Here is a 27,582-nt window from a genome sequence, read left to right as displayed (position 1 = left end):
AATTATATCTGACCTAGACACTGAACTATAATCATTAACTACATGAACTGTGTAATGTTCTGCAGACTCTTTAATAATTTATACAAGCTGAATTCAGCTGTGTGGAGTTGTAAGCTGAGGCTGCTAGATGCCATGCACCTGTACTGGGTTTGGGATGGCTGATGGGAGTTTGCTTGTTGGGCTGTTTCTAGCCTCGTCTTGGTTCTGAGGGGTTTTCCATGTGGAACTGTGCCAGCTGCAGGCTCAGTTTGATCTAGAATGGGTTGCTTTTCCTTTATTGTGTGCATGGGGATTGAGCATGTGTATCTTGGGCATGTGTGTGGTTTGGTGTTTTCTCCTGTAGGATGCACTAATCAAGGTAATACATTTATATGATGTGCTGAAATTGTGTTAGACTGTAACAGCGATGTTTTCACATGAGTGACCAGACTTGGTTACAAGAAGCTTTGGGTTTTGCTGTGTTAAACTGTGTGCTTGCTGTTTGCCTTCTTGTGTGCTTCCATTTTAAATAAATTGTTTGATCTATTTGCATATAGCTTCCAGACCCATGTTCCCTGAAAGGCTTACTCAGGTTAGGTTCATTCCTGAAAATAAGTTTGAGGAAGGAAAAACTGGTTTACAGGAGTTTTAACCTTTCCCTAACTCAAACAGAAAAGAGAGGGGCTGAATGCTGCTATTGCAATAGATGGTCCATCCATCTTCTGGGCTGGATGCCTTGTGGCAAGGGAACAGATGTACCATGTTGTAGCGTATCCAAAAATTGCTGGTGCCACCTATTGGTGGAAAACTGCAGATTAGGACGTGATTAATGCATGTTATTATGCCCTCTGTTTATCGTTCCCCAGCTGACAGGTGGGTCAAACCAGTTCTACTGTTAGTTTTAGTATCAGTTACTGTTGGCAAACACTGTTCGCATTCCTTGTGTATCTTGGGTGTGATTTGCAAACAAGAGGGTTTGCTGCGGGCAGGCAGCTGCTGGTGGACACGCGTAGCCCTGGGGATGCATGTGTGAAGAAGGAAGGTTGGCAAACCTGCTCCCTGAGAGCAGGGGAGGGCAGAGCTAAAAGCCAGGCTTGTCTAAATGGTGCTATCGGATGTGTGAACAAACTCACTTGGCTTAGGGTAGTTGTTGGGTATTCCTATAGCCACTGCTCATGGCTGCAAGTTAGGATGTGGAGGGAGAGGTGGTGTGGGGTATCACTTATGGGTGGTAATGCAGTACTGCTTTGGGGGCCTCCTTGCTCCAGATGGAGCCCCACATGCTGGGCACAGAGGTGGATAATTTAACCAAGCAAAGGAGACATAGGTGCAGACAAGTCTTCGCTGTGTACCTTTTGCTATGTGGATTTTTCCAGTCTCAGGGGATTTTCCACCCTTGCAAGGAAGGTGAGGGAGAGCTGAATCCCAACCTAGCACCCTCCTTCCTCCTGTCTTGTTGCAGGAGACCTTTAGCCAAGCCCTGATAGGCAACAAAAAGCCCTGCTGGCCTCCTGCCTGGTATGCTTAAGCAGTTTTATAGCTGTCATATAGAACAGCCCTATATTAGCATCAGGTTTAATACTCTCAAGAAACCTCTAGCCACAGTACTGACATCATGGACTAAAGGCTCCAAAGGTTCACTTGCTTAAGTGGCTATTTGTAATACAGTCTTTTAATAAAATCTCATTAAAGGAGAGCTCCTGCCTAAGCCCAGTTCCTGAGATTGTTGGAACAGAGCACCAAAGGCTGGCCTCATGAGCTGCTTCAAGAGGCAGGAGGGAATAAATGGGCCCCTGCAAGGACCTGGTTAGGGCTGTAGAGAAGCGCCTGGCACTTGTCCCTGCTGCTCTGGTCCAGGCCCAGAGGAACAAAAGGGCTTTGTAGAAAGCAGAGCAGAGGATGAGCAATGTAGAGGAAAATAGAGAGAGATGCTCACAGCTGTTCTCTCACACCCCAACCAGGAAGGACCAGTGGGAGAGAAAAAGGGCTCAGGCTCATCTTCGATTTCCTCTTCCCACCACAAGCTCCTGAAGGCTGATGAGTTCAGCCCCTAAGCCAGAAGCAGAGGATGCAGGTTACTCCTCAGTTAAGATTCTGGGTGGATGGTGCTACCAGGGCTTCCTTTACACGTTCTGTTGCAGTTTGACTGAACCTTTTTTACTGTATGCTTGAAGAATAATCTGAATTCCAGGCAAGAGTTTTCTAAACGCTTGTCTCCTCTGTAATTTTTCTGTCATGCCATAGAGAGGAGCTGCTTGAAAGACTTCAGCAAAGAAATTATTCTCGACTTCAATCTGAGGATTTTTTCTTTCTTTTTTCCTTTTAAATACCTAAAAAATTACTCTTTGATGTGAAAATTATATGCACTTAGAGATATGCTAATATGAAAATGATTGGAGAAACGTTGAACATGGAGATCAGCTCATTTGCAGGCACTCTCCTCACCACCTGCATCTCCGGCAACCTCAGTCCCATCCTTCTGTACACAGCTCTGTCTAAAGCCATGTTATTTATGTTGTGAAAGCTACTCTTCTGTTAAATGGGTTCAAAAGCAGATCCTCTGTGTTTGGACTGAGGTTTTTCCCCCCTTCTTTTTCAAGTGAAGGGTTTTTATGCCTGTTGTATGGTTTTGTCAGAAAGATGGTTGTGAGGTCCCTGCTCAGGAGATGCTTCAGGACCAGCAGTGCTTTCCTGATTTGACTTGTGGGCTGTGCACCCATCCCAAAGCCATCACCAGAAGCTAAAGCTTCTCAGCAGATCCTCCTGGTCCTTAGTGCAAGAAGTGGTCTCCAGCCCCCTGGGTTCAGGTTTTGCACAGATTAAAACTTGGCGCTGCCTAAACAAAAACTGGCCACTGATTTTGAGGTGATGCAGCATGTTCTTGTGTCTGGTTTCAGAGATGTCTTGCCTGTGGTTCTTTACATATGTGAAATGAGATAAGCTGGGGGAAAAAGAGTGGTTGTAGAGTATCATTCAGGATAGTATCTTCATGTTTCCCTTCCTTGCTGTCTTCAAAAGCAGAATTTGGATTTCACAAAGGCAGAGCTGATATCATCACAGCTAAAGATTACTTTGTTTAAAGTGGATGCCCTGTACATGCTGGTGGAGATAGAAAGAGCTCTTGGAGAAAGCCTGAAAAGCAGGAGATGTGTTTGTCTGTGAAATGGGATGATGGCTAAGGTTTAATATACCTCTGCTGAATACTCTGCTCCTTTAGTGTCCTAATTGCTCATGGTTAGCTCTGTGTCACTGTGGTGCCGGTGGCATTACCAGCAGTTCCTCATGCAGTGGGGTGATGCTTTGTGCTGTTAGTACAGAAATTAAAGCAACTGCGGTTCCTATTCAGACACCACCACTGTGGCAAACTTAAAATGTCCAGTGAGAAGATTGTGCCTGTGCTCAATCTGAAATGGGCCAATGCTTCACCAAATGGCCATCTGTTGAACCACAAGCAGTTGTGCTTGGGGTTAAAAACCCACCTCAAAACCAGCCTGATGCATTGAGTTTCCAACTGTTTTACAGGGCCACACCAAATCCATTACTTGCATTAACCGATTAAACCAACTTTGATTTCAAAGGTCCCCAGAGTTTATATCCAAGTTCCACCAAAACTTGCAAATCCCATGTTGTATATGATGCCTTTGCTCATGTATTATCTGGTTCCAGATATTTTCTAATTGAGAGGCATTAAAAATATCCATACAATTTGAAATATGCAGTACATGCAGCACCTAAGAAAGCCTGGGCATAAGACACAGGCATGTACATGCACCCGTCACCCCTGTTAAAAGGAAAGCTGCTACTGAGCACTGTAAGATTGGTGACTGATGCTCTGAGTAACATTACACATTCGTCTGAGTCCAGCCAAAGCTGAAATCCGGTATTTTGGGGTGGAGACACTCTTCATGCTTGGTTTCCATTGGAAACTTGCTTCATGCTCATTTTGTTTCTGGCAGAAGCACAGTGGGCTCTCTGTTTCTCAGGCCCTGGTACTGCAGCACGGTTCAGATCCCTAGCCTGCAGCTTGGGGTTTGGTTTCATCAATGTTAAACAGATCATTTAACCTGAAACTTGCATACAAATTTGATGGCTTGGGTACAGGCAAACATTTTCTGCTTTTGGTCCTAAATTCAAATCACTTGGGGGTACATATTTAATCTTGCCAATGGGCAGAGGCAGACATGTAGGTGAAATTTCCCTGCTAGCAAGGCCAGCTTTGAATGGGCTAATTTGGAGGGTAAATAACATCCCGGTATTAAGGCACTGGAGAAATGATCCCTATCTATGAATCCTTATCAACTAAATCAGTTGTAACAAGCTCTGATTTTCTCATAAATGTCCAAAACTACGAAGCACACTTGCATAGGGTTGCATGAGTCCTTTGAAAATTTAGTATTAGCTGTCATAAGCAGGTTTGATCCTAGGATGCATGGGTTTCACCTGGGGTGGAGATACTCTGGCTCTAGGGAGGCTGTTAGAGGAAAGATGTTTTAAATGTCAAAGATGTATGTGTTGTGAGTGTATTTAAAACAATGAGTAGTTGGAGCCTCATACCTGTGCAGGAATGAATCAAAATAAATAAATGCAAATGTCCAGAAGAACAAAAGGAACATTAAATAGATAATAACCTCTTTGCTGGGAAACAGCAAAGATTCAGAGTCCATAAATAAAACCTCCTAATCTAATAAATGTTCTGGAGATAACTGGAAAAAATACTGAAATGGTCACTTGGTTGTGAGGGAGCATATTTCACTTTTGCCTAGCAAAAGGACTTGAAACCTCAGCAGTTGAGTTGATTCATAGCCCGTTGTAATGTCCCGGTTATCCCCTATAGCAGCATGTTTCATGCAGCAAGTACTACGGTATGTCAATGTCTACTTAATATTTTAAGGAGAACAGGGAACAAGCAGATCATAGTTTGCTGATCTGTTTGGGTGGGTTTTTTTTTCTGTTCTTTCCCATTTTTCAGGAAACAGGCTACTGATAAGACTAGAATCCTGGATGGAGATGACTGCTTGATGTGCTAATCCCCTGGGAAGATGCAACATCTTTTGAACTCACCAGGAAGAGAAGAACTGGGGAGGTGAGTCAGGGCCCGGCAGCGTGGGCAGTGAATGAATGGTCTGAACACATGCCAGGATGGAGCAAACAATACAAGCTCCCGTAGGGCTCCAACTAAATTGCTGAACCAAACTGATGTGAGTTTACTGTGGTTTTGCTGCTTAGTAATGTTTCTGTGCATAAAAATCAGACAAGTTTGGTGTGAGCACTCCTTTTATCTTGGAAATTTCTTCTATTTGTAAGCAGCACAACCCAAAATTCCTTGCAGTGTGCCAGGTTAGATGATATGAGATGGAAACATTCATGCAGATTGGGCCAAGAGGGCCAGGTGAACTCTGCTCCCTTCACAGTTCTCCCCTTGCTGAGCAACCTTGCTGCTTGTAGGCAGCCATGTCCGATGCAGCTTGCACAAAGTGTGCAGCTCTATCAATGAGAAACAAGGGGGCTGCTCATGTGCTTTTTAATCCAAACTCTGCCAGAAGCCCCGTGGGCTGGATGCTGGTGGGGAGGAAGGATGTGTAGGGTGTTTTGCTTTGTCTGGGTTCTTGTTAACGCTGAGCTGAAGAAAAGAAGGCTAAATTCAGTGTATGGTTGTGTGCTGTCATCCATGAGGATATCCTCTTAGTAATCTATATCTGTTCTGGCCCAGTGTTTATCCAGGGAAGAATGGTTCCTGATGGAAGGAAGATGTTTTGGTATAAGGTGCAGCGTGCAGTGCCTACCTAGTGATTTCTCCCGTTACTGAATTTGCCATTGGTGTGCTATAAAGGCTGTACCTTCTGCTGCTGCTTCTGTGCTCCTTTCCAGTCACAACTTGCCTGAGAATGTGCTTGGCTGAGTGATTAGAGGGGAGAAAAATCAGCAGAAAGGGGTGTAATGTGTGTAACAGAACAAGGACGTGTTGTGAACTTGCAGGTATTTTCCTGCCCCTTGCAGGGCAAAGGAGTCCTTTGGGGACAGAGAGAGGCTGCTGACAAGGGACCTGCTTGGCAAATCTCTCCAGCTTGATGGGGTCCTATGTTGGTCTGAGCTCTGCTGCTTCACTGTGCATACCACTGTGTTTCAAAGCTGTCTGTGTTTAATGTTCATGCTGTGATCTCAAGTTAGCCGTGTCTGAATGGAAGATACTCCTTAGAAGTCTATATTAAGCAACACTAAAGGCCAAAATGGGCTGCTCAGATGTGTACTTTGATAGACTTTCTGACAGTGCGTAGCATAACATAGCAGGAAAAAGGCCCCAGAACTGGCTGATTTTATTCCTCCTTCACTCCAAGTGTGCTCAGTGCCATGAATAACAGGGACAGCATGGCTGAGATGAGCTTGTGCAGACATCGACCTGCAACTGCTCTATGTGAACACAAAAATGTCCATTAAGCTGTCCTGATTGCCTTGTATCAACACGGGATGGCTCATGCCATCTCTTATACCTGGCAGATCTAAACGGGGAACTTGGAGAAAGGGTATGTTTAGGTAATAAATTTTATTCTTTGTAGCGAGATAATGTCGGTTATCTTATTTGTGGTTATTTTGAACTTATTTCAGTAGAAGTGACAAAGGCTTTTCCTACAGGTTCTCTCTTTCTCCAAGTAATGGTCAAGATCATGACAGCATGTACCTGTGTAAATGCAATTTAACAGTATTTTAGAATGTTAGGTGGGGTTTTGGGGGGAGATGAGAGAGTTGTGGTTTGGTTGTTGGTTTTTTACTATAGAACAAAGGAGAGTCTTTTGTTCTCAAATAACTCAAAACCACAAACAAAACAAAGCTTTTTCAGGGCTGTTTGTTGTTACAGTCCAACCTTGCTCAAGCATTGGTGGGGGGAGTCTGGGAGCTGGGCACCTGGAAAAGGCATTGGTGTGGAGACCAGCTGAGATAAGTGAGAAATTGTGAGGTGTTGGTTTTGGCAGGGTTATCCTGTGCTCTGCAGGGCTTTACAGAGATTGTATTTCCACCTTATTTTGGGGCTTGTTACTGAGTATCTTAAACCTGGAGATGCCATTTCACATGCAGCCTGTTGTCAGGGCTACAAAGAGTTGCAGATGTGCTTGTGTGAGAAATTCCCAGTAAACAACCAGAGATTTTAGGTGGAGGATTTTAGGAACATCACATCCTATTATTGCATACTTGTCACCTTCTGATGGTGCAGTTGTGCGGGTATCACCCCATCAGCTATTGCTCACTGGAGCAAGGGTGGGTATAGTAAGTGGGTACCCAGCCAGCTTCATACATGCTTGCATGGGAATGTGGGACTGTTTTCTGCACAGTGCCTGTCTCTTCAGCACTGGGATTGGTGTCAAATGCAGATTTCATGCTGGCTGCAGCCCCTCATGTGCCTCAACAGTGCCACACATCACAGCTCCCTGCCCATGCTGTGCCAGTCACCCCTCCACACACGCAGCCACTGGCATAGCAATGTGGGGTACCTGATCTGATTTGATCTCCTGCCTCCTGCCAAAAGGCCCCTTCCCCCTTCACACACCATGCTGAATCCCGTGTTTAGCTCTTTGCTTTCTCAGCCTTTCAGTGTAGAAGTGGTAACATCTGGTGAAGCACCAAAAGGGGAATAGCACTTGTAGGAGATCATCAGGAAAAAGATGAAACTCCCGGGTGTATGGAGTAGGAGCCTGTAGTTAATGCCCTTATTTCAAATGGTGTTTTCTGAGTAGGTGATAATCAGTGGGCCTTTACCGTTTAATTAAAGGGCTTTGTAAAGCAAATGATGTGGAGAATGTACAGCCCGGGAGAGCAGTGAGTAGGAGATGCTTGGTGGTGTCCCTGCGGTTTTATTCTGGTCTGACAGCCTGCCTTGGAGGGAGTAAATGGGGGAGGAACATCCACCCCTGGGAAACAGCCTGGACCCTTTCTCCAGCTGTTTTGGGAGGGGGGAAGGGGAGTCTTGGCAGGTAAAGAGTGGGTAAAACATCACCAGTTAACTGGGAAAGATTCAGTCTGTGCTGGACAAGCTAACTGACTGCAGTCACACTGCTCTTACTAGTACAGTGGGAAGTGAGGTTGTGTTGTCTTTAAATATTAAAGTATGACCTCCAGATGATGCTTCAGAAATGTACACTGATGCTCTTTGTGTTTCTTTAGAATCAATGGGAGGTTTGCACTACCTTCTATGAGAAGAAAGATGCTATTCAAGATCACTGATTTAAGAACTTTTCAGCAGTAGCACTGAAAAATAATTTTTTTTTTTTTTAATTTTTAAGCTGTAATCAAGCTTGGGTTTGAAGAGGTTTCTTTGATACTTATCTTTCTCCATGTGAGAATTTACCACAGATTCATTCTGAGCTTGCTTTCCATAGTGCTTGTTTCACACAGAGGGTTTTGGCTCCTTGGATTAAGGGTATGCCTGGGTGTAATTTTAGTTCTTAAAACTTCCAGCATCCCTGCTAACCTTTTACAGTTGGACTCGATGATCTTACAGTTGGACTTGATGATTTTAAAGGTCTTTTCCAATCTGTGTGAGTCTATGATTCTACCTGGTAAATGGTCTAGGTCCAGAGGTGAAATTAGGTAAAGGAGCACCTATGTACCATAATACAAACCTTTGTAAGAGGCAAAATTTATCTCCCAGGGTGGAACCACATGAACTAGCTTCCATCTTCAGTCCATGTTTGGGACATAGGTGAATATAGCAGCACTAGTAATTAGTTTGTACTAGACAAGAAGGATCATCTGATACTAAGCTTTTACATTTAGATCGCAGGAAGCATGCCTGGACTCTCAGCATGAATGTGATCAGATCCATATGAGGACAGGGCTATCAAATTCCCCAGCTCCCCACAAAAATGTTGTGATTAATCATGCTGAGAGTTGCAATTAGACCAAATAAAAGCAGCATGTTAAAGAAGCCAAGAAGGGGGTGATGTGAATGTTATTAACGAGAAGGAGGTTTTGGCTTTGTGGTGTTTTTTCAGCAGAGCTTGCTTGAAGTGTGTCAAACAACTAGAACTGAGATAAATGTGAAATCAAATGAGTGCACATTGCCCATGAGGATCTGAAATGAGTGCTGGGGAGAGGAAGAGAGATCATAATTACCCAGAGGAAAAGGACTAAACCTATGGAGTGAAATAGTTGTTAATTGTGGCCATCATTGCACAGATGCAGAAGGCAATGCCATGTGTGGTTTTGTATGCATACTGCAGGCAAGGATGGTTAATGGGTTGGGCATTTAGGTTTTCCTTAAAGAAGATAGGTCCAAAAGACCCCTTCCAAATCTGTGTCCCTGGTAGAGGGGTGGTGTACAAGGCTGTGGGAGGTGAGATGGGGTGGGGAGGGAGGAACCCTCAGCCATTAGTACAGCACCATATTCACAAAGAAACGTCCCAAACTTAGTCTGTGTTGTATTCATCTCTTCTGGAGCTCTTCTATCAGCAGAATCATAACTGCTGATTAGTATCTACTGTAGCTTAATTAAGTTATCGTACAATACCTTTTCTGAGACTTACTTAAACTTTGACAGCACCACTTTATCTGACTTTCTCTGCCTCTTCTTCTGTTGGTTATAATCCCTATATTGGGTGGGGTTTATGTTGGTTCTTTCCAGCATGTTTTATGGCTATACAGCTTTCCTTATCTGTTTTTATGCTGTGTGCTTGCAAAGACTTATGAGCTGAAGTATTAGATGCAGAGCAAGAGAGGGAAAAACAGAGCTAAAGCTATTAAGATCCTGGAACCCAAGCACTGAAGGAATTAAGTGTCTTTAAGAAATGAAAAGGAAACCTGAACTTGAACATGTATGTGAAATGCGTGTGCTCTGGACTCTGTAAAAGAGCAGACTGTCATCTGTGCCCTGTGGTTCAGGCTGAAGAAATTAAACTGACAGTAGGGGACTACTCAAGAGCTGTTGTTTATTGGCTGCTGGAAGTTACTGGCTCTATATGTGCTTGTAGAGTTGGGTTTTGAAGGGTGTGATTTCCAGAGTCATCCTCCCTTAAGTGCACAGTGGTGAGCAATATGACCAGACATGTCCAGACACTGGGACAGTCAGGCACTGCAGATGGTTAACCTGGATTTTGGAGGGCATGTTACTGCTGTGAGTGAGTTAGTGCCGAAGCAACTGTTTCTGTGTGCCTAAACCCATCCCTTTGTGTTGGTTTTCATAAGGCTGAACCTCTGTCTTTGACCAAAGGTTTAGGCTTAACCTCTTTCACCCACTGGGATGGAGTACTGCTGGCTGACAAGGGCAATCACTTCTGAATCGGTGCTTGTAGAGGTGCAAACCTGCTTTGGTTGTTGAGGACAAGCTGTAGCACTGCCCTGCCTCGACTGCCTCAGTTGTTGTTCGTTGCTGGTCCTCAGAAACTCTTTGCCTGCTTCTACTTTCGTTTTGCCTCAGCCTCATGAGTGGCTTCCTTTGGCTTTCTCAGCCTCAAGGTCAAGGTCAGCTCTTGGTCGTAATGGGTTTTTTGTCATATTTATTAGGTGTTTGTGTATATCTTACCACTCAGCCTTTGAACCTGCTCTCTCATGTAGAGTCTAGTTCATTCATCTGCATGGTTATTGGTTGTATTTGAGTACTATGTGAGTCTGAATGGCGTGGTTATTAATTTGGACTTTTTTATATAGGGCTTTAAAAATCAACTTGGATATTGTGGAACATTGAGGTTAAACGAGGGCTGAGTACACCAGTTCATGGCCCCTTCCCAGCCAGGTGGAGTTGGCAAAAATCTTGTAACTGTAGAGAACAAGTCATCTGTACTGTTCTGCCATAAAAACAGAGGACTCCTGCCCTTATAAAACCCTGGCTTTCACAGTTTCTAGCTGAAGCAGACCAACAATTTTCATCCTCTTTATTTAACTTTATTAAACTGCAAGTCCTCACTACTCAGCATTTTGTTTCAGTGACTGTATCCTGTACTGCTCATCTGAGCCATTGCTGCTCTTCATTGTCGCCTGACACAGTTGAGGATGTGCTCTGGTACTTATCTCAGTGATGGAACTGACTACCCAACTTGCCAACTGTCCTCATGTCTGCTTACCAACGTCTCTCCTCATGCTTGGGTGCAGCTACTTATCTAGTCTAACTCCAAAATGCTCATTTTAAGTAAAACAATATTAATTTGGAGCAGATGCCTAAATGCATCTCAGGGAAAATTGCTCGTGACTGTAGTCCTGTCATCGCTTCACTCGCAGGCATGTTTTTCCTTGCTCATGTGGTGACCACCTGTAGCTGGTGGTAACATGCCGAGGACTTCCACCTCTGAAGTCCAACCTCTGTCTTTGTCCTCAACCTCATGAGATTTCTCTCTGTGATCTGGACTCTCACATGTGCGTGGAGGCCATACAGACCCATCTCCCCATATTTCTTTGTCTGAATGCCAGTGTAAACTCCCATGACTCCTTTCTTTCTACAAAACATGTTATGATGGTTTTGTCAGCCATGTCTGCAGTAATGTTTGCTGGCTGCCTTACTGACTGTCATGTAAAAAGAGTTGATCTACAGTGCACTAGCTGGCCTGTCTCTCAAACATCCAACACCCTCCCTCCAGCCTCCCCAATTTCTTGTGTGGTCCTTAGCCTTGTATGTCTTCCTTGAAGTTCAGCTTATGGAATGGTCCTTCCTTGCCAGTGCAGCTCTAAGGATTGCTGGCATTTATGAGATTTCACCCGGTGTCAAGGAACAGCCTTCAAAGAAGGTGGGAAGTAATGTCGTGCCCAATATAAAAGCATGGGAATGGTTTTTCAAAAGATGCAAGTAGGAGTCCAGGGCCTCCAGGGCCAGAAGCAAATGAGAGACGTTGAGAGCTGCTTTTTACAAAATGAGTTGGCTTTCATTTGTTCTTGTAGTTGCTATAAGTCAAGGGAAAGGCCTGGAGTTTTTAATCAATATATTGGTTTTCTGCTCTGCCCTGTGCAGGCCCGTAAGGAGAGTGGTACTCTCCCTCCCTGCTATGCTTCTCAGCTCTCTGTACCAATGGCTCTGCTGTCTCAGCAATGACTAGATTAGATTCTTTCATGAAAAAAATAGAGGAAATAGGCTTTTCCCACTATCTTGTTGATATGCATCAAATTCAGGGGGGAAATCGGATGCCAAAAAGATGTCTCAGGGTTTTAAGAAGCTATTCTGATGGAGCTTCCATGTCAGCGTTAGGGTTTTGTTTGCACAAACATCTGTGATGCACTTGAGTGTGATGTGTCTCTCCTGGAAATCACTGGCAGATAAAATTCTTGGCTACCCATGGCTTTTGTCCTGAAGGGGCTCTGTCCAGAGGTAAATCTAAAGCCAGGAAGAGCAGGTTTGCAGTTGATGCCTTGTCTGGAGGCTGTGAAGACTCTGCCAGGGGAGAAAGTAGGCAGCCTGGATGCATTGAATCAAAAATGCAAGATGGAAAGACCACCACCTGAACCTTCACATGCTCAAATCTGGCTATCTGCCCTATGGCTGAGCATGGGGTTTTGCTGGGTGCACCTGGTTCAATTCAGCTCTGTCAAACCAGCCTTTACTTTCGCCAGCTCAGTGCTTTATGTGGATGATGCCATTTGCTATTCAGGGTATTTCTTTTCTATGCTAAGAGTGAATACCAGTGTCACAACGTCTCAGGCAAGCGATGATGTCAAGAGATGTGGGTAGATGATCTTTTCTTAGATGTTTGTTTCTTTTTTGTTAGCTGGCCTGGGAGTTACAGTGGGAATTCTAAGAAAAGCTGAGCTTTTGCTGTGGAAGCAGAAGTGTGAGGCTGTTCTAGACCCATGTCCAGCAGGACATAGGGGAACTTTAAAGAGGCCCATGAAGGGCAGCTAAGTGAAGCAAGCCTGTTGTCAGGAATCCAGAATCCAATGGCCAGTGCTGGGAATATTAGAAGTGCCTTCAAAACTAAAAGAAAGCCAAACCCTACCTGTAAGCTACATAATTTCATTCTTCTAAATTCACAAGTGATAAATATGGCTTCTGAGGCCCAGCCAGTGTGGATCTAGGATATGTTCAGAGTTGTCTTTACTCCAAAAATTCACTTGTTTTGGGCTTTTTTCCTTGACTAATTATAGAGAGCAAGTCATCTGCACTGTTCTCCTGCCATGAAAACACCAGTTATAGGACTCTTGTTCTCCTGCCATAAAAACACCTCCCAGTTATAGGACTCTTGCCTCCTCACTTGTTTTGGCACTCTTGTTTTGGGCAGTATCTCATGTTGTACCCTCCTCTGTGGTCCTCAGATGTAGTACCTTGTCTATGCCTGCAATCCCCTAGTCATGGGTATCATCTCCACAATGAATGCAGCTCCTCTATTTGGAAGTGTTGAAGGAGATTTCAGTGCAGTCAAGAAAGAAATGCAACTGGAAATTAAGTCAGAATAACTTTCTACCCAGGAATCAGGCTCTGTTGGGGCTCTGTTGGAGCTCTGTGGCTGGGTTACCTCTCCAGCTCTGCTGGAGAGCTGCTGCACTTTATTAACACCGCTCTCCAGCCCTCTCCTTTGCACAAATTTGCTGGCTGCATCATTGCACATATGATCTCGTGCTGTCAGAGATCCCACAGCAGCCTTGATTTTCATCTGACCCATCATACGGGAGAAATTAAAGATAGTTCAGGATAATTCATTCTGTGTTTTGGCCATCAGAGACTGCCGGTGCTGTGGTGTGAATTACAGTAAAGTAAACAAATGTACTAATTGCTCCTTCTTTACATTGGAAATGATTCTTACTTATGAAAACATCTCAATAGGTGTAGAAAGGAGATACATAAGGGCCAGACCAGGCAAATCAACTGTCTGTCTTAATAAACCATTAACACAGGACTGTTAAAAACCTACACTGAACACAGATGAAGTTCTCGTTTTGGCTTTGGTGCATTTTGGGTAAAGCTTGTGACCAAGCTTGTGACAGCCACAGGATTGTTGGTGAAATAGTATGTATAGAAATGGAGGAGAAACAAAGGGAGGCAGAGGTAAATTACATTTATGCTATGAAGGAATTCACACCCGCTAGAATTGTATGCATGGCTGTAACCACGTTCTGCTGCAGCGCACGAGCCAAAAAATTGACACAAAAAGAAATGATGGGGGGGAAATGCTAATCACCATCTTTCCTTTCATATAAATGTGTTAATGGTTTAGTAAGTGTTTCCAAAAATGTCTGTGTGGGATTAAAATAGAAACTGCGGCCAAGTTTAAAATGAGCTCTTGGATGGGGAACAGACAGTAGTGCATATCCTGGTGATACCTCTCTCTCCCAGGCACTGGGAAACGTGCAGATGCATGGCCAGGACAGCAGGATGGGGATGGTGAAGTGTTTGTGTTGGGAGCTTTCTGTTGGCTGTTTGGGGAGCTTGGTCATCCCAGTATGTGGGAACAGTGCTCCACATAAGCAAAAAGTACCACGTACTGAAGCATGCAAGGGTTGCCATGGAAATTGGGAGTTGTTACTGAGAGCAGGAAAAACATGAATGATCTGAAAAAATATGGATTGCTGTAGCTTCCTACCCTCTGCTATGCAAAACCTATCGCAGAGTGTTTAATTCCTTGCTGGCAAGATGTTCATGTGTGCTACTGCTTCAACTGCATAGAAAAGCAGGTATGCAGCTGTATGCACGTATGTGGTGCATGTAATCCATGCTCTTTATGGCAGCTTTTGGCTTTGGCCAGCTGGTCAGTCCAGAGGAGCTATGAGCTATAACCAGGACATGGAAATCAGCTGGAAAGCCCTGATATGAGTCAGAGCAGGGTGTGACAAACTGTAGGCAGCAGTTCCCGCATTATTCATGTGTAGCCCACCTGGAAGGCTTTTTCAGACCTGTTCCTAGGGAACAGAGAGAACCAAGAGGCAGGGCAGAAACCTGGGAATAGTCTCCACAAGCCACGGGTGGCTGGTGGAGGATGTTCTCAGTGTAAAGCCTGGGAGCTGCTCCTGCACCACCCGCAGTGGTCAGTGATGCACACACACAGCAAGAGGGAAAGACTGAGGAATTGGCTGAAGAATGGATCAGATGGAAGCTGTGCTTAAATGGTGTAATGATGGATGGAAGGAAAATGTTATTTTGGAACGATAAGTTTAAATATATATAACAGTAACGAAGGCAGGAGGTCTGCATTGGAAATGCCAGCATGCTTACTGCTTCCAAGATTTTATTTTAAAGTCGGGATACTGGAAATGCTGTTCAGCATGTTTCCAATGAGCCAAAATGCCTCCTGGAAGTGCTAAGGACATGTTTACTAAGCAACTGTATGGTGGGTCCTTTTGGAGGCTGTTTGGAGCTACTGGCAGCTACAGGAGTCTTACCTTTGGTGGCCCAACTTTGTGCAAAGCTACCCAAAGGACAAAGCCCGTAGCTCCCACCAAGCCTGTGGTTAAGCAGAGGCATACTGCGCTATAGGGAAGCAAATTTACACCTAATGCTGCATCTCAATTGTATTGTGCTGTACAAAATATTTTGCTCTTTTTTAAAAAAGAGCCAACCAACTAATGCCTGCCAAGGCATTATTCATTCTGGTAGAAGAAAAATCAGAGGATTTAAAATAACTTCACAAGTGTGGGCAGCAGGGAAAGCCAGGGCAGAGATTCCCAAGGAGCCTGGCAGCAGGCTGTGCCCAACCAATGGGGTCCTGGGCAGGGGCAGAGGGTGGCAGTGCTGCATGCTGCATCCTTGCAGGTAGCTTTGCATCCCCAAGGAGAGAGCAGGCTGCTTGCTCCCGGGACATAGCCTTGAGCAAAAGTTCCAGTACTGACCAGACCTGCAGTTTTCCCATTGCTGCATAGGGCCAGCTCCATCTCTGGTGGTGCCCCTAGATCAGGAGGTTGTCCCCGTTTCTGTCTGGTCTGGGGGATGTGTTCCCATTCCTGGCTCTGCAGGGGAGCATGCTCAGCCAGCCGCCACTAGTGCTGCAGCAGGAGTGTGGTGACAGCAGGTGACCTCATGTATTGTGATTCGGAGAAAACTCCAGGAACAAACTCGCCAACAGAGTTTCAAGTTGACGAGCAGGTATTCTTTATTGCGGCGCCGGGAGACACGGGGGATAGCTCCTCCTAACGTGCGTCCCCGAATTGCTATACAGGTCATCCTTACATGGTTACTGAGCATATTACATCATTTTCCGAAAGGTTTCCGGCATGCATACAAAATGTGGTGGTCTTTAAGGGTCGTTTACTTTTCCCAACAAGCTTAATTAACATTACAGACATAGCAATCATCCTGGCCTTCTACTTATCAGTTAAACTGCTCTCATCCTGGACATCTGCTAGTCCGGGATACTCCCCATCCCAGGTCTTGTCCTTCTATTCTGCTTTTCTCACACCCTTTGTATTGAGGCCCTGAGGGCCTGAAACTATGTCAACTACCTCCAAGCACCGCAGTTATTTTCCATTACAAAGCCATCAAACTTAACATTACTTAGAACTGATTACATTTTGTACTTTTGTGCCTCCTTGTCTCAGTTGGCACAGAGGTTTTGCTGCGTAGGACACAGCTACGGGGATGGATCCAGCGCTCCCACTATGCTGTTGGGATATTTTTGGTATCGGTGTGATTAACTTTCTACTATTGGGTTCCACCTGTGAGCTTATAAACTAGAGCTGTCCATTTGCTACAGGTCTCAGAGCATTGTCTTACAAGGAGAGAAAGAATTTTCATTTATAATCCATGAGACCTATTCAGCAACGGGCTGTCCTCCCCCTCCTGCTGCCAATAGACCCCTAAGTGAACAAACAAACATCTGGAAATGCAGGCAATTTAGCTCAGAAGAGGTATCATCAGTGTGGTTCAGAGGTTAATGGGCATAGAGGATTTATAACAAACCAGGCCTATAAAATAAGATGGGGACGAAAGGAAAGGAAAAAAAGAAAAATAAAAGGAGGGGGTAGTAATCTAGTTGACATCTATTGTTCTTTGTGTAACAGATCATCTGTATTCTAGCTGGTCGAGGGTATTACAAAGAGATTTTAAAAACCCGTGTGTGAGCACACACACGCATCTATATATATATGTACATATATATGCACACATAAACTGAAATACAATAAGGGAAAAAGCCCCTGTAAGTTTGAACCAACAACAGCAACCCATTTATCTTTATTTGCTGCCAACATCCAAGCGCTGAACTCTCAAGGATCCTGGATCTCTGCCATCATCTGTCCGTGTCTGATCTCTTTGGTAAATACGATGGCTGCCAAGAATGAGGCAAACGCAAAGCGCTCGCAGATTAGAAAGAAACACATGGCAGCCACTGACCTGCTGAAATCATAAAATACATCATGAAGTAAGAAAAGAGGGGAAACAAATCATCCTCTCAGGGACTGCCCATCTGCTCGCATAAAGCCGCAATCATTATTGCTAATAAATACATTCAGGCTGGAGAAGTCTGGGAATAATTTGGGGGGGGGGGGGGGTGGGTACCTTTTTTTTCCTGTCTTTGGAACCCTCTGGAAATTTTCCTGCATGCACAAAGTGAGATCATTGACCAGAAATAGATATCTATCAATGGTGTCCTTTTTAATTATGGAAGGAGCAAGTCTTTATTTTATCGGTATAATTAAGGAAAGAAATGACTTCCAAGGCAGGATGGGGCTGTAGTGCTGGAAATGAACTCCCGTGAAAATTGCAGGTCCATGTTTTTCCAATGAAGGATGGATGTAGCAGTATTTACTTCATCTGAGATACTCTGCAATGTGAATAGTCACTGTGTTTCTGCTACGAAATGAAGGGATAAAGGGGGAATGGCTTATATTAGATGACTTTATACGCATTTTGCTTTGCTTTTTTTTCCCGTGGTGCTCCATAGGGATTTATCCAGGTATTAGATTCAATGCAAAGACTCAGCTCTGTTGGGTTTTGGATTTATTTTTTTATTCATTATTTACCAGATTAAACTTGACTGTTTGGAGCCTGCTAAGGTGTAGTACATGTATCTTCCTAAAGCCCAGGATTCAGAGGTGTACAAGGACTGGTTCGAATGTGCAGGAGAAGGCAGCTAGAAACAGGAGCTACTTTAAGCAGTTGATCAGCTGCTTTTCTTCATCATTTCCTTTCCCCTTGCTCTTTTCCACCAAACTGTGCTGAAAACCTTTGCTTAAAGGGTTATCCTTGAATAAAGATGGATATATGCCATCAGTATTTGATGGTACTCCATTTCTTGCTAAGGTGAAGGTGTAGTTGTAAGGCATTTTGTAACTTGGGGTTATTTTCCTTGGTCCACAGAAGGGGATGTTTTGTGCAGTGCTCCCAGGATGGAGCTGTGGATTGGATGGAGCCTGCTGATGGGTCTGCGAGCTGTCCTCATCACAGGGGTCTAACCGCATGTTCTGAGATGGGAAAAACATTTGAGGATGGGTTTTCCTTTGGAATTCCATCAGGGGAATGTGTTCTGTGAGTCCCCATCTCCCATGGAAGTTATTACCACTGCCCCCACAGTGCTCAGGGAAATCAGAAATGGGTTTCATGTCTGTTTAGCCTTGTTTACAGAACATGTTTCAGGCAAAGCAAAGTTTAAAACCACCAGAATGCAGAGAAAAAGGTGATTATATGGGTTTATTCCTTCGCATTTGGGTAAGCAGCTGAACTTGCCCTCTGCGGTGCTGGTATATACAAAACTCGCTGGGCCAGCTGCCTGAGTACACACACACACAAATCCGAGGTGTTCCATGGCAGAGCTATGGTTGCCATGTCCTGCGTGGTTCGATTACCTGGTCAGTGCTCACATGCAGGTTGTGCATCATGGCTGTGTTGCTGTTGGAGGAGATCTATGAGTCGGGGGCAGCTGCAGCCCTGTGTTCTGTGTGGTGCGCAGCTACATTTGAGCTGTACATCAATATGCTCTTGTCATACCTGGCAGTGAGATGGTTTTGGTAGGGGATCATTTGCTCAGAGCTGTTTGAACTAGGAAAAAACCCAAACCAACCTGAACAGGCATTTTCTTGATGTACTACAAACCCTCATGTTCACGAATAAGGAGGGGTTTAACCTTTTTAACCTTTTAAACTTTTTAACCAGTGCTTTTAACCTCTGCTCAGTGTGGCATTTTGCCAGTGTAACTAAACCTCCTGAGTCTGTTTTACCATTCAGTGATGCTAAAAGATCAGGTTTTAAGAGGTTACATTTTCTGAGCTGTTCAGATGGTCTCTCAAAAGCCCATGTGAAACCTATGCTACCTGGCTCCAGAGCAGGATGAGGCAGGGGACCAGCCAGCTGCCCTGAACATCCTTCCAGCTCTATCCCAACCTACCCACATCCTCCTGGAGTATGGATGTGAAGGGGGAGGAACAGGTTTTAAGCCTTATGGACCACAACACCCCCAAATTCATAACCTTTCCAGTCACATTGTGGGGTTTCAAGAGTTAAAAGAACAGCAGTTATGCCAGGAGAGGCTTTGCTACAAGATGACTTAGCAGAGTCAGGAAGAAAATGAGGAAAAAATCCCCAGTTCTGAGTAGAGACTGGCTCTGTGACCCCTGTTTTCTGGGAAAGCCAGTGGGGTAGTTACATCTTGTCACAACGGGCTAATGTATATATTCCTCCCCAAGAGGGAAGACTTCACGCCTGGTGCCAAGCAACTCTAAAAGAGAGGTTTCCATCCCTGTTGGCTGCTGTTTCTGATATGCTGTAGCGCCTTTAAAACTGCATGAAGGATCCCGGCTTTCTGCCTTCCCTGAATTTATTTTTAATATTACTTGTCTTTCCACTCTTCTGCTTTATCCGCAGATTCCTCTGGGAGCCCTTTCTGTGTGTAAATCACAATGCAGGCCATGGTGTCCCATGCTGCAGGAGGGGTACCCGGCTCCTCTTGCTGCTTGATTATAAAACCAGAAGGTGTTTTAGCATAATCTCCTGAGCATTTATTAGCACGTATTATTTCCCTCGGATTTATGATTATCTTTACACACTTCGCAGTTGTTTTGTGATCTTGTAATTCTCCTGGCTTCTCCTGATGTTTAAGCTAACATGATGAATTACACCTTTGCTTAACCCTTTGCTTGCTGTTGGCAAGGAAAGCTGGTGCTCTCCTCCTTTCCTGTCCTGCAGGACTGGAATTTCTGGCTTGTGTTTTTAGTACATGGCTCTTCACCAGTATGTATTAGTTTGTGGTATGGCAGAAATTTAGTTTTTTGCCTTTACTTACTTCGTGCCAAAATTTTTATCCTTCATGACAATAAGAATGCAGCTATATAACATGAGCTGCAATATATCATCTGCAGAAAATAATGATCCAGCCTAGTTATTGTATTTTTAGTTTCCTCTTTATGGATCCCAGGGGGTGCTCTGTTTTGTTTTCTTCTGCTTTTTTGTCTTCGTTCCAAGAACAGCGATGAAATGACATAACTTATCTTTCTTATTCCCTCAAGATCCCGCGCTTGCATTCTTGCTGTGCTACAAAAGTTAAAGCTCCTTGCTCCCCTGGGGAATGCTGTTTCCCAGTTGCTCAAGCCTTCATGGGACTGCATGCCAAACTGTGCTGCATAACATGCTCCAGCTCTTGTAAAGTCAAGGATGAGGTTTAGAAGGTCAGGTCTTTACTCAAGCCCCCCCTTAGCCTTGCTTCTGAGTATGATTCTCCCTGGAGCTTATACCTTCAGGTGCTGCCCTTCCTCACTGGTACAAGTTCCAAACAAGCCGGGGACCACATCTGGGTTATAAATAATCCTGCACCATGGCAAGGAGCAAGGGTTTAATTCTGGGAAGTCCTGCAGCTGGTTTTCCTTTCCCACCTCCCAAAACACGGTCCCAGTGCAAAAGCAGAAGTGGTGAAAGATTGCGTGTGTGAGTAGGGGCTGTTGTGCTGGTGGCTCCCCCGGACACAGCAAGGGGCACTGCTCCAGGTAGAGTTGCAGAAGGGTTTGCACTGGGGACACAACCTGCTCCCTGTTCTCTCACCCATATTTCACACCTTACCACAGCATCCATTAATGTCACAGACACAGTTTGCAGGTTGCTCTGTTAATCACATCACTGAAATGAGCTGAATTTCTTTATTTTTTTTTAAAAAAAGAACGAGTAGATAAAGTATTTCCTTTATTTGGTGCGTAAGAGCATCCTAAGTGACCTAAGAGAAGACACTGGTGTGACAGCACTAGAGAGGCTTCACCAAGGGGAGCTGGCAATGCAGCTGCTTGCATATGTTGGGGGGTCTGTGTGCTGGGGTGCTGCCATTCTCTTCCTTCTTAAGTGATCAAATAACTGCTAACTTGCATTTTCAGGAGATGGTAGGTAGTTATTTAACCACCGTGGTTGTAAATGGAGATAAGCTCCTAGGGACAAGCTTCTAGCTGAAAACAAAACAAATCCTATTAATGTGGGGGTACCAGACTTGCTAGGGAGGTGCACTCTAGCTCACAAGTGGTGTGCTAAGGTGAGCGAGATTGCCCAGTTCTGGCCTGAGGCAGGAACAGGATGCTGCAGCCCAGTTTTGTTCTGAGCAAGGTGTAAGTCTGTGTGGGTTGAGATGCACTGAGGCTGCTGCAAAGATTGCATATGAAAACCCAACCAGATACTGTGTCTGTTCTCTCCCCCACCTCCCACAGCCCATTCGGATGGTTTAAGGGAAAGCTGATCTCCTGCCAGATCACATGCTGATGAACCATGTTGGGCTGTTATGAAAATCATTGCATTATAAAGCATAACATTGGCAAAGGTTTTCTTCTTTAATATTGCATCCTGGGGAAATGGTATGTCTCACTTTTGCTGAAAGCAAGCGCTTGCTTCGAGCCCCCAGCTATTTAAACATATTCCCTTTCCCATATGATTGTGATGGGAGATGGAGACAGGCCAGAAACGTGGATCTACATTGTCCTCCTGTCCTGATGCTGGGCATGAGTCAGATCCTTGCTTCCTTCTGTGTTAAAGGAAGTGACCTTTCTTCACTCAAGAGTTTAAGGCTGCTGGGTTGATACCCAAACCAACTGTGCTTTCTGTGGAAACAGATTTCTGCTTTAAAAATATTAAATATCTGTATCAGCTGATAGACCCCAAGATATACATCTGGGTTAGACCCTCAAGGTAAATATATGGATTCATGAAACACTTTACCTTCTAGCCATGAAGGAAAAAGTATAGTGTGCTCTTTGAAAACACCTGAAGGTGTAATACCAAAAGCACTCTGTCAAAGTCAGTGCAAGTAACTTCCTGCTGATGTTGAAGCAAAGCAATGGCCATCTATGTGAACAAGCAGGGACAAACTCAAGGCACTGCAGTGCTGGGGCCATGAGCGGCAAAGCAGAAGATGAGGAGGACCTGGATTAAGAGAGACAAAAGCCCTGATCTTGCCAAAGCCAGGAGAGAATGTTCTTCTGTACACCCTAATATGTCTTAATGACCTCATTAAGTGTAGAGGCCCTCAGTAGACAATGCACCCTTCATTCTTTAGGAGAATGTCAAGATTTGAGGGTAAATCAAGGATTATCAGGACTTTCAAAGGTTTAGGGGAGTGTTTTGTGCCACTGGGATCAAATTACCCTTTTTATCAGGCTATTGAAGTGAGGTTCTGCCTCCTGGAGTGACAACCCTGGCTGGCACAGGACTGAGTCCTGATGAGACCATAGGTTCTTCCTTAGACACCAAGCTCAGGAGATCCTACACCCATGCTAGTGGTGGTGAGCTGCAGAAACACTTTGGAAGAAAGTGTTTAACTGTCCTTTGAGTCCAGCCCAAGCACAGCCTTTAGCTGCTGTGTCCCATTCACAGTGCAGTTTTCTTAGAGGCCATAAATCTGTGCCAGATAGTTAATTATAGGAACCAAGCAGTCTGTGACCTCCAGCCCCTTTCTTATTTCCTCTGAACTTGCTGTGCTGAACTTGGCAGAGGATGTCCAGTTTGCTTTGGAGAGGGCAACACAGAGAGACCAGCTTACTGTAGGAACAATCTTGGGAGAATTTAATCACTCTGAAAAGTAGGTTCAAGCTAGCCAGTACAGCATCTGTAGAGAGGGCTGCTGGCACTGTGCGGTTCTGATGGGACAACACTAACAAAAGCAATAATAACGATACAAGAAGATAGATCAGCTCCCTTGGCTGTGTATGAAATATCCTGTTTGTGGACAGGGCATAGCTGTAATCATGCCAACTATTTATTTTTAAGCTGTGTGGTTTAACATTGTCTTTATAATTCAGCTTTGCTGTAATTAAAAGCAGGTTAGAAGTGCACCCAGGGATGGGTTGGTAGAGCTGTGCCTGCCCTGAGGGATGGTGATAGATTAGCTGACCCAACAGTGTCTGTGTGTGTGTGTGCATATGTAAATACATTTATATGTATGTATTTTTTTAAAAAGCAGATGAAGAAGTACACCCCCCCCCATATAAAAGTGCTCCCTGGTTGCTGCTACCTGTCCACTTTCCATGTTCTTTGACCAAGTGCCGTGTTATTTTGAGCAAGTTGGAGCATGAGACCAATCGAACAAACTGCAATTTGCTTTAGCAAATATTTACAGAAGCAGGAGCCAAGCTGAGCTTCTCGATGCAAGAGACTATACCCCCATGTCACAAGGGGAGGAGAAAGGGACCTGCCTCCCAGCTGTAGTAAGCCACTGATGAGGAGGTGACCACAGGGCAGAGACTGGCTTTGGCCCTTTAGGCTGCGTGAGCTTTGTAGTGATATGAAAGACCATTCTGAAACCTCACAGCTCATTCACATTAAGTAGGACGGGTGTTAAAATCTTTAACACAGACCGCCTTGTGCATCTGTGTGGCCGCTCTGGGTTTGCCTGCATGGACCACCTGTCTCTTTAGATCTAACTTTATTCTTTGCTTACATTTTCTTAGATGCCTTGGGCAAACAAATGCAGTTCTCTTAATGAAAAATGCATATATTTTTTTTAAATGGATCTTGCTGTCACTGTGTTGCTGCTTTTCCCTCAGTCAGGGCTTGCTAACAGGCTGGGCTCCACACATGTGCTGAATCTATCATCTGTCACAAGTGTGCACCGAGGCATGTAAGGATCCGAGCACTAACTCTATTTCCTAGCAACCAGAGGAAACCATCACACGCCACTATTTTTCCTCTGTCAGCAGGATTGCTCCAATTTATGTAACCTACAAAATGTATGTTATCACCACAATAAACCATATATTCTGAGGTGTTATTTACAGCCAGATAATCACAGAGATGCAGCCCTGGTACCTGATATGTCCTTGCTTGGGACCTCAGTTGGTTGGAAACCTTATAGAAATGTCATTAACTGATTCTTTGACAATTCCACTAACTGCTTAATTTTTGAGGAAGATAGAAAGTGGTGTGTCGTATGTCAGAGCATTGAAAAATAACTAAAATCAAATGCTGCTGAAGAAGGGACTTCGTTTACAATGAAGAAGTTGTAACTGCAAATAGACATGTGGGGCGTGTTGAAAGAGGCTGCTGGTAATGATTAGCTCTCAAAAATGCGAAAGGTGGAAGTATGGAGAGGTAAATCTCTTACAGGGAATGTCTGATGGAAGCAAGGTTTGATGGTGGCAAGCCTTGCCACCATGCTGTGGTGAGGCTGAAGCTCTGGGGCAGGGCTCTGCCTTGCTGGAGCAGAGCGATTCACACGTCTGCATGGGCAACTTAAGGCCTCTGCAAGAAATCAGGGTGTCTGGTTCCTGCAGAAAATGGTTGCTTGGGGAATCTGGACCTTGCAGAGGCTTTGGTCCCAGGCCCCGTCCCTGCTGGCTGGCCTCTCCACGTTGCTGGAGTCAGCGGATGTCTGGGCAGGAGCAGGGTACCTCCTGCCAGTGCAGGATGCTGATCCAATTAACTTTTCTGGAAGAAAAAGAGCTTCTGGCTCTTTGGCGCATTTGCAAATCACAAGAAGCAAATGATTCAATCAACAGATGAATATCAAGCAACCTTAGTGAGGGGCTTCTGCATCATGAGCCCGTTTAACAGCAGATTGAGCTGCAGATTAGTGAGACATTAGAGCACAGTGTGATGCATCACAGTGTAAATGGGAAGGCTGAAATCAGCGCAAGTTTCCTGGAGAGCTGCTTTATTTTCCTGTAATGCCAAGCCCATTATAGTCCAAAGGTTCTTAAATAACTCTTCCTGCAATAGATAATAATACAGACAATGGAAGAAAACTGAGGAATACAAAAGGAGGTGAAGCTGTGATGAAGGAAACATGATTTGCAGAGGGTTTAGTAGAGTGGGAAAGCTGTACAGCAGGAGAGTACTTAGAAATTCATATGGACTCATTATGTGAACACTGCAATGGTGTAATCTGGAGCAAGGGTGTCCCATAGGACCCCTGCTCAGATTAAACACCCTCGTGACACCCTCCCCTTCCTGCCCAGTGTGAGGAGGTGTACCTCACACAGCTGAATCCATCTCCAACCTCCACAGCAACTGTGATAATGATGATGTAGTGGCAGTGAGTATCACATCAATTTTAGGTCTGAGACCAGCAGACAAGCCAGCAGTGCCAGCCTGACCCTCAGCCATGTGCGTGCTGGCTGCAGCCAGAGCGAGTGCGTGTGGATGTTGACAGTGATGCAGAAACTGCTCGAGCTGTGAGTGTGATGGATGTATCACCTTTGGGATGCAGAAAGGCATCCATTGCGTCAGTTAAACAAAAGCGTGGTGGGCTGTGGAGTTTCTGTTTGCTCATTTGTTAGCTATTCAACTCGAAGTAGCAGAGCCTATTTACACATGTAGCTTATTATTTGAAAGTAGGCAGCATGATGCATAATGCGGCCTCCCAGTTAGAGCAGAGCATCATGATAATGATGAACAAGCCTGGGAATGTAAGGTAATGCTTATTTTTCTTGGCTGAAGCTGCTCTCTATTGAGATAGCAGCTTTGCCAGCTGAAAAAGAAGCAAAGTGCAGAAACAAACAGAGTATGTGTTGACACACATCCCTGGCACAGTGCTAGGGTTTGAGAGGACCGGTTACCTGGCTGTCCCTGATGCTGTGGGTTTGCACTATGCTGCCTGCACCACCCTGTAAGCAAGGTGTGCACCAAAGCCTGCACCAAATTCAGATAACTAGTGCTGCAAGCTGAAGCTCTGGCAGGTCTCTGAATGCTGAACTTCACTTGTTCATGATTGTGAACAAGGTTGTGATGAGCCCTCCCCAGTGGCTGCTCTAAAGGTGGTCCCTTCCCCAGTGCTGGTGTGAGTGCTTGGGGGGGCTGTGTGGTGACCTGGGTGGGGGAAGTGAGCAGCTTAAAATAACATCTCAAGAACGCCCCCCCCCCCCCCCCCCCGGGTTTATTTTTAGCTCGAAGCAGTTCTCAGTGTGATTCACCATGGCTGAATCAGCTTGGGTGAGGATGTGACGCAGGGAGAAGGGAAAGAGATGGATGATGGGGATGGTGCGGGGGCTGCTGAAGAATCTCTGGCCCCTTCAAGAAGTCCTACTCCAATGAAACCTTTTAGCTAGAGCTGTGATACACCAGGATCTCGATAGCAAGGCTGGTGTAAGGGATCCCAGTTCTTTTCTGTTCTTCATGCCTGTTCGCCCTGGGAATTTTCACTGATGCCAGGGCTAGGAGTGATGAGGGATGAGCAGCCACAGCAGCCCTGGGCTGGGCCCCGTGCCATGGCACAGGATCCCAGTGTTTCTGCTGGAGATCTGGCATACTGAGCCAGTGTGGATTAATCAGCTTCAATAGCAGGTCTATGGTAACATCTCAGAGGTGGAGAACGAGCAGGAGCCGGTGCAGCTTGGGCAGGGAAAGGTGCAGAAGTCCCATGTAAGCCAGAACAAGTGTGTGGTGTTTAACATTAAACCTGTGCCTACATGAGTAGGGGTATTGCTGGCTGTCCTGCCAAACTGCAGTCGTGTCTTGCCATAGTTACGGCCAAAACATGGCTGGGTCATAGCTGAGGGTTGATGGCTTAGTGCTGTGTTGTTAGGAGTTTGCTTGGCTGCTGATAATGGGGAATTAAATAGCCATGGTCAATGCCTGGAAGCTGGGAGCTCTCTCTCCTTCTCACCAGTCTGTGCAAGCTGGATATTAAGCTAACATAAAGGTAGTGAGTTTCTGCGGTAAACTGCTCCTTTGTATTTCTGTTCCCTCCTCAAAGGTGACTGCTCTTCCCATGCTGTCAGTTCTTACCCTTTGCCAGATGGGAGCCCCGTGCTTGTCTTCCTCCAGTTTGATTCTCCCTGCAGTTCCTGGGCAGCCTGACCCGCTGCCTGCCAGCTTCCCAGAGCATGGAACTGCTTGCAGACCAAGCTTCCCCCAGCAGCGCGAGCCCAGTCCTGTTTTCCTGCCCAAGGATTTGCATTACTTTCCCTCCAGTGAGTTTTGGTCCCTGCAGGAATCACCTGCGTTTGCCATTGGAGTTAGAACTGGTTCAAACTCCAGTCAGGGACATATCTTCCTTACAGCTTCAGCAAAGCCCCTCTCCATCACACTGTCAATGTTAGCATCTCCAATATATTCATGATCAGAATCCGGCCTTGCAGCTGCAGATAGTGTTAAATTTCTTGACATCAATTCCTCTTGATTTTGAGGATCCTTAAAATAAAGGAATCACCCTTTCCAGAACTAACCCCGCAGCACCTGATCGCTGTATTGTCCTCACACTTTTCCACCCCTGCACAAGCATCTTTTCCTAGTCAGAGTGAACAGCAAGTGTGATTTAAATTGGTCCAGATGACTGCAGCCATGTCCAGAACAGACAGCAGAGAAGCGTGTTA

The 27,582-nt window shown here is 45.1% G+C and overlaps 1 long non-coding RNA gene across 1 annotated transcript in view; it reads left to right on the top strand.

The window, feature by feature from the left end:
* The first annotated feature begins 257 nt into the window (after positions 1 to 257).
* The window catches only part of LOC130606498 (uncharacterized), a 51,838-nt gene continuing 24,513 nt past the window's right edge, over positions 258 to 27,582 (top strand). The window contains exons 1-2 of the long non-coding RNA XR_008973984.1: positions 258 to 358; positions 4,949 to 5,062. This is a non-coding gene — a long non-coding RNA (uncharacterized LOC130606498). The remainder of the gene's footprint in view (positions 359 to 4,948; positions 5,063 to 27,582) is intronic.

The sequence above is a fragment of the Pezoporus wallicus genome, unplaced genomic scaffold, assembly GCF_028554395.1.
Source record: "Pezoporus wallicus isolate ANWC-B61680 ecotype Strahan unplaced genomic scaffold, APGP_CSIRO_Pwel_v1 contig_7073, whole genome shotgun sequence".
Lineage (NCBI taxonomy): Eukaryota > Metazoa > Chordata > Aves > Psittaciformes > Psittacidae > Pezoporus > Pezoporus wallicus.
This window is presented reverse-complemented; position numbering and strand designations above follow the sequence as displayed.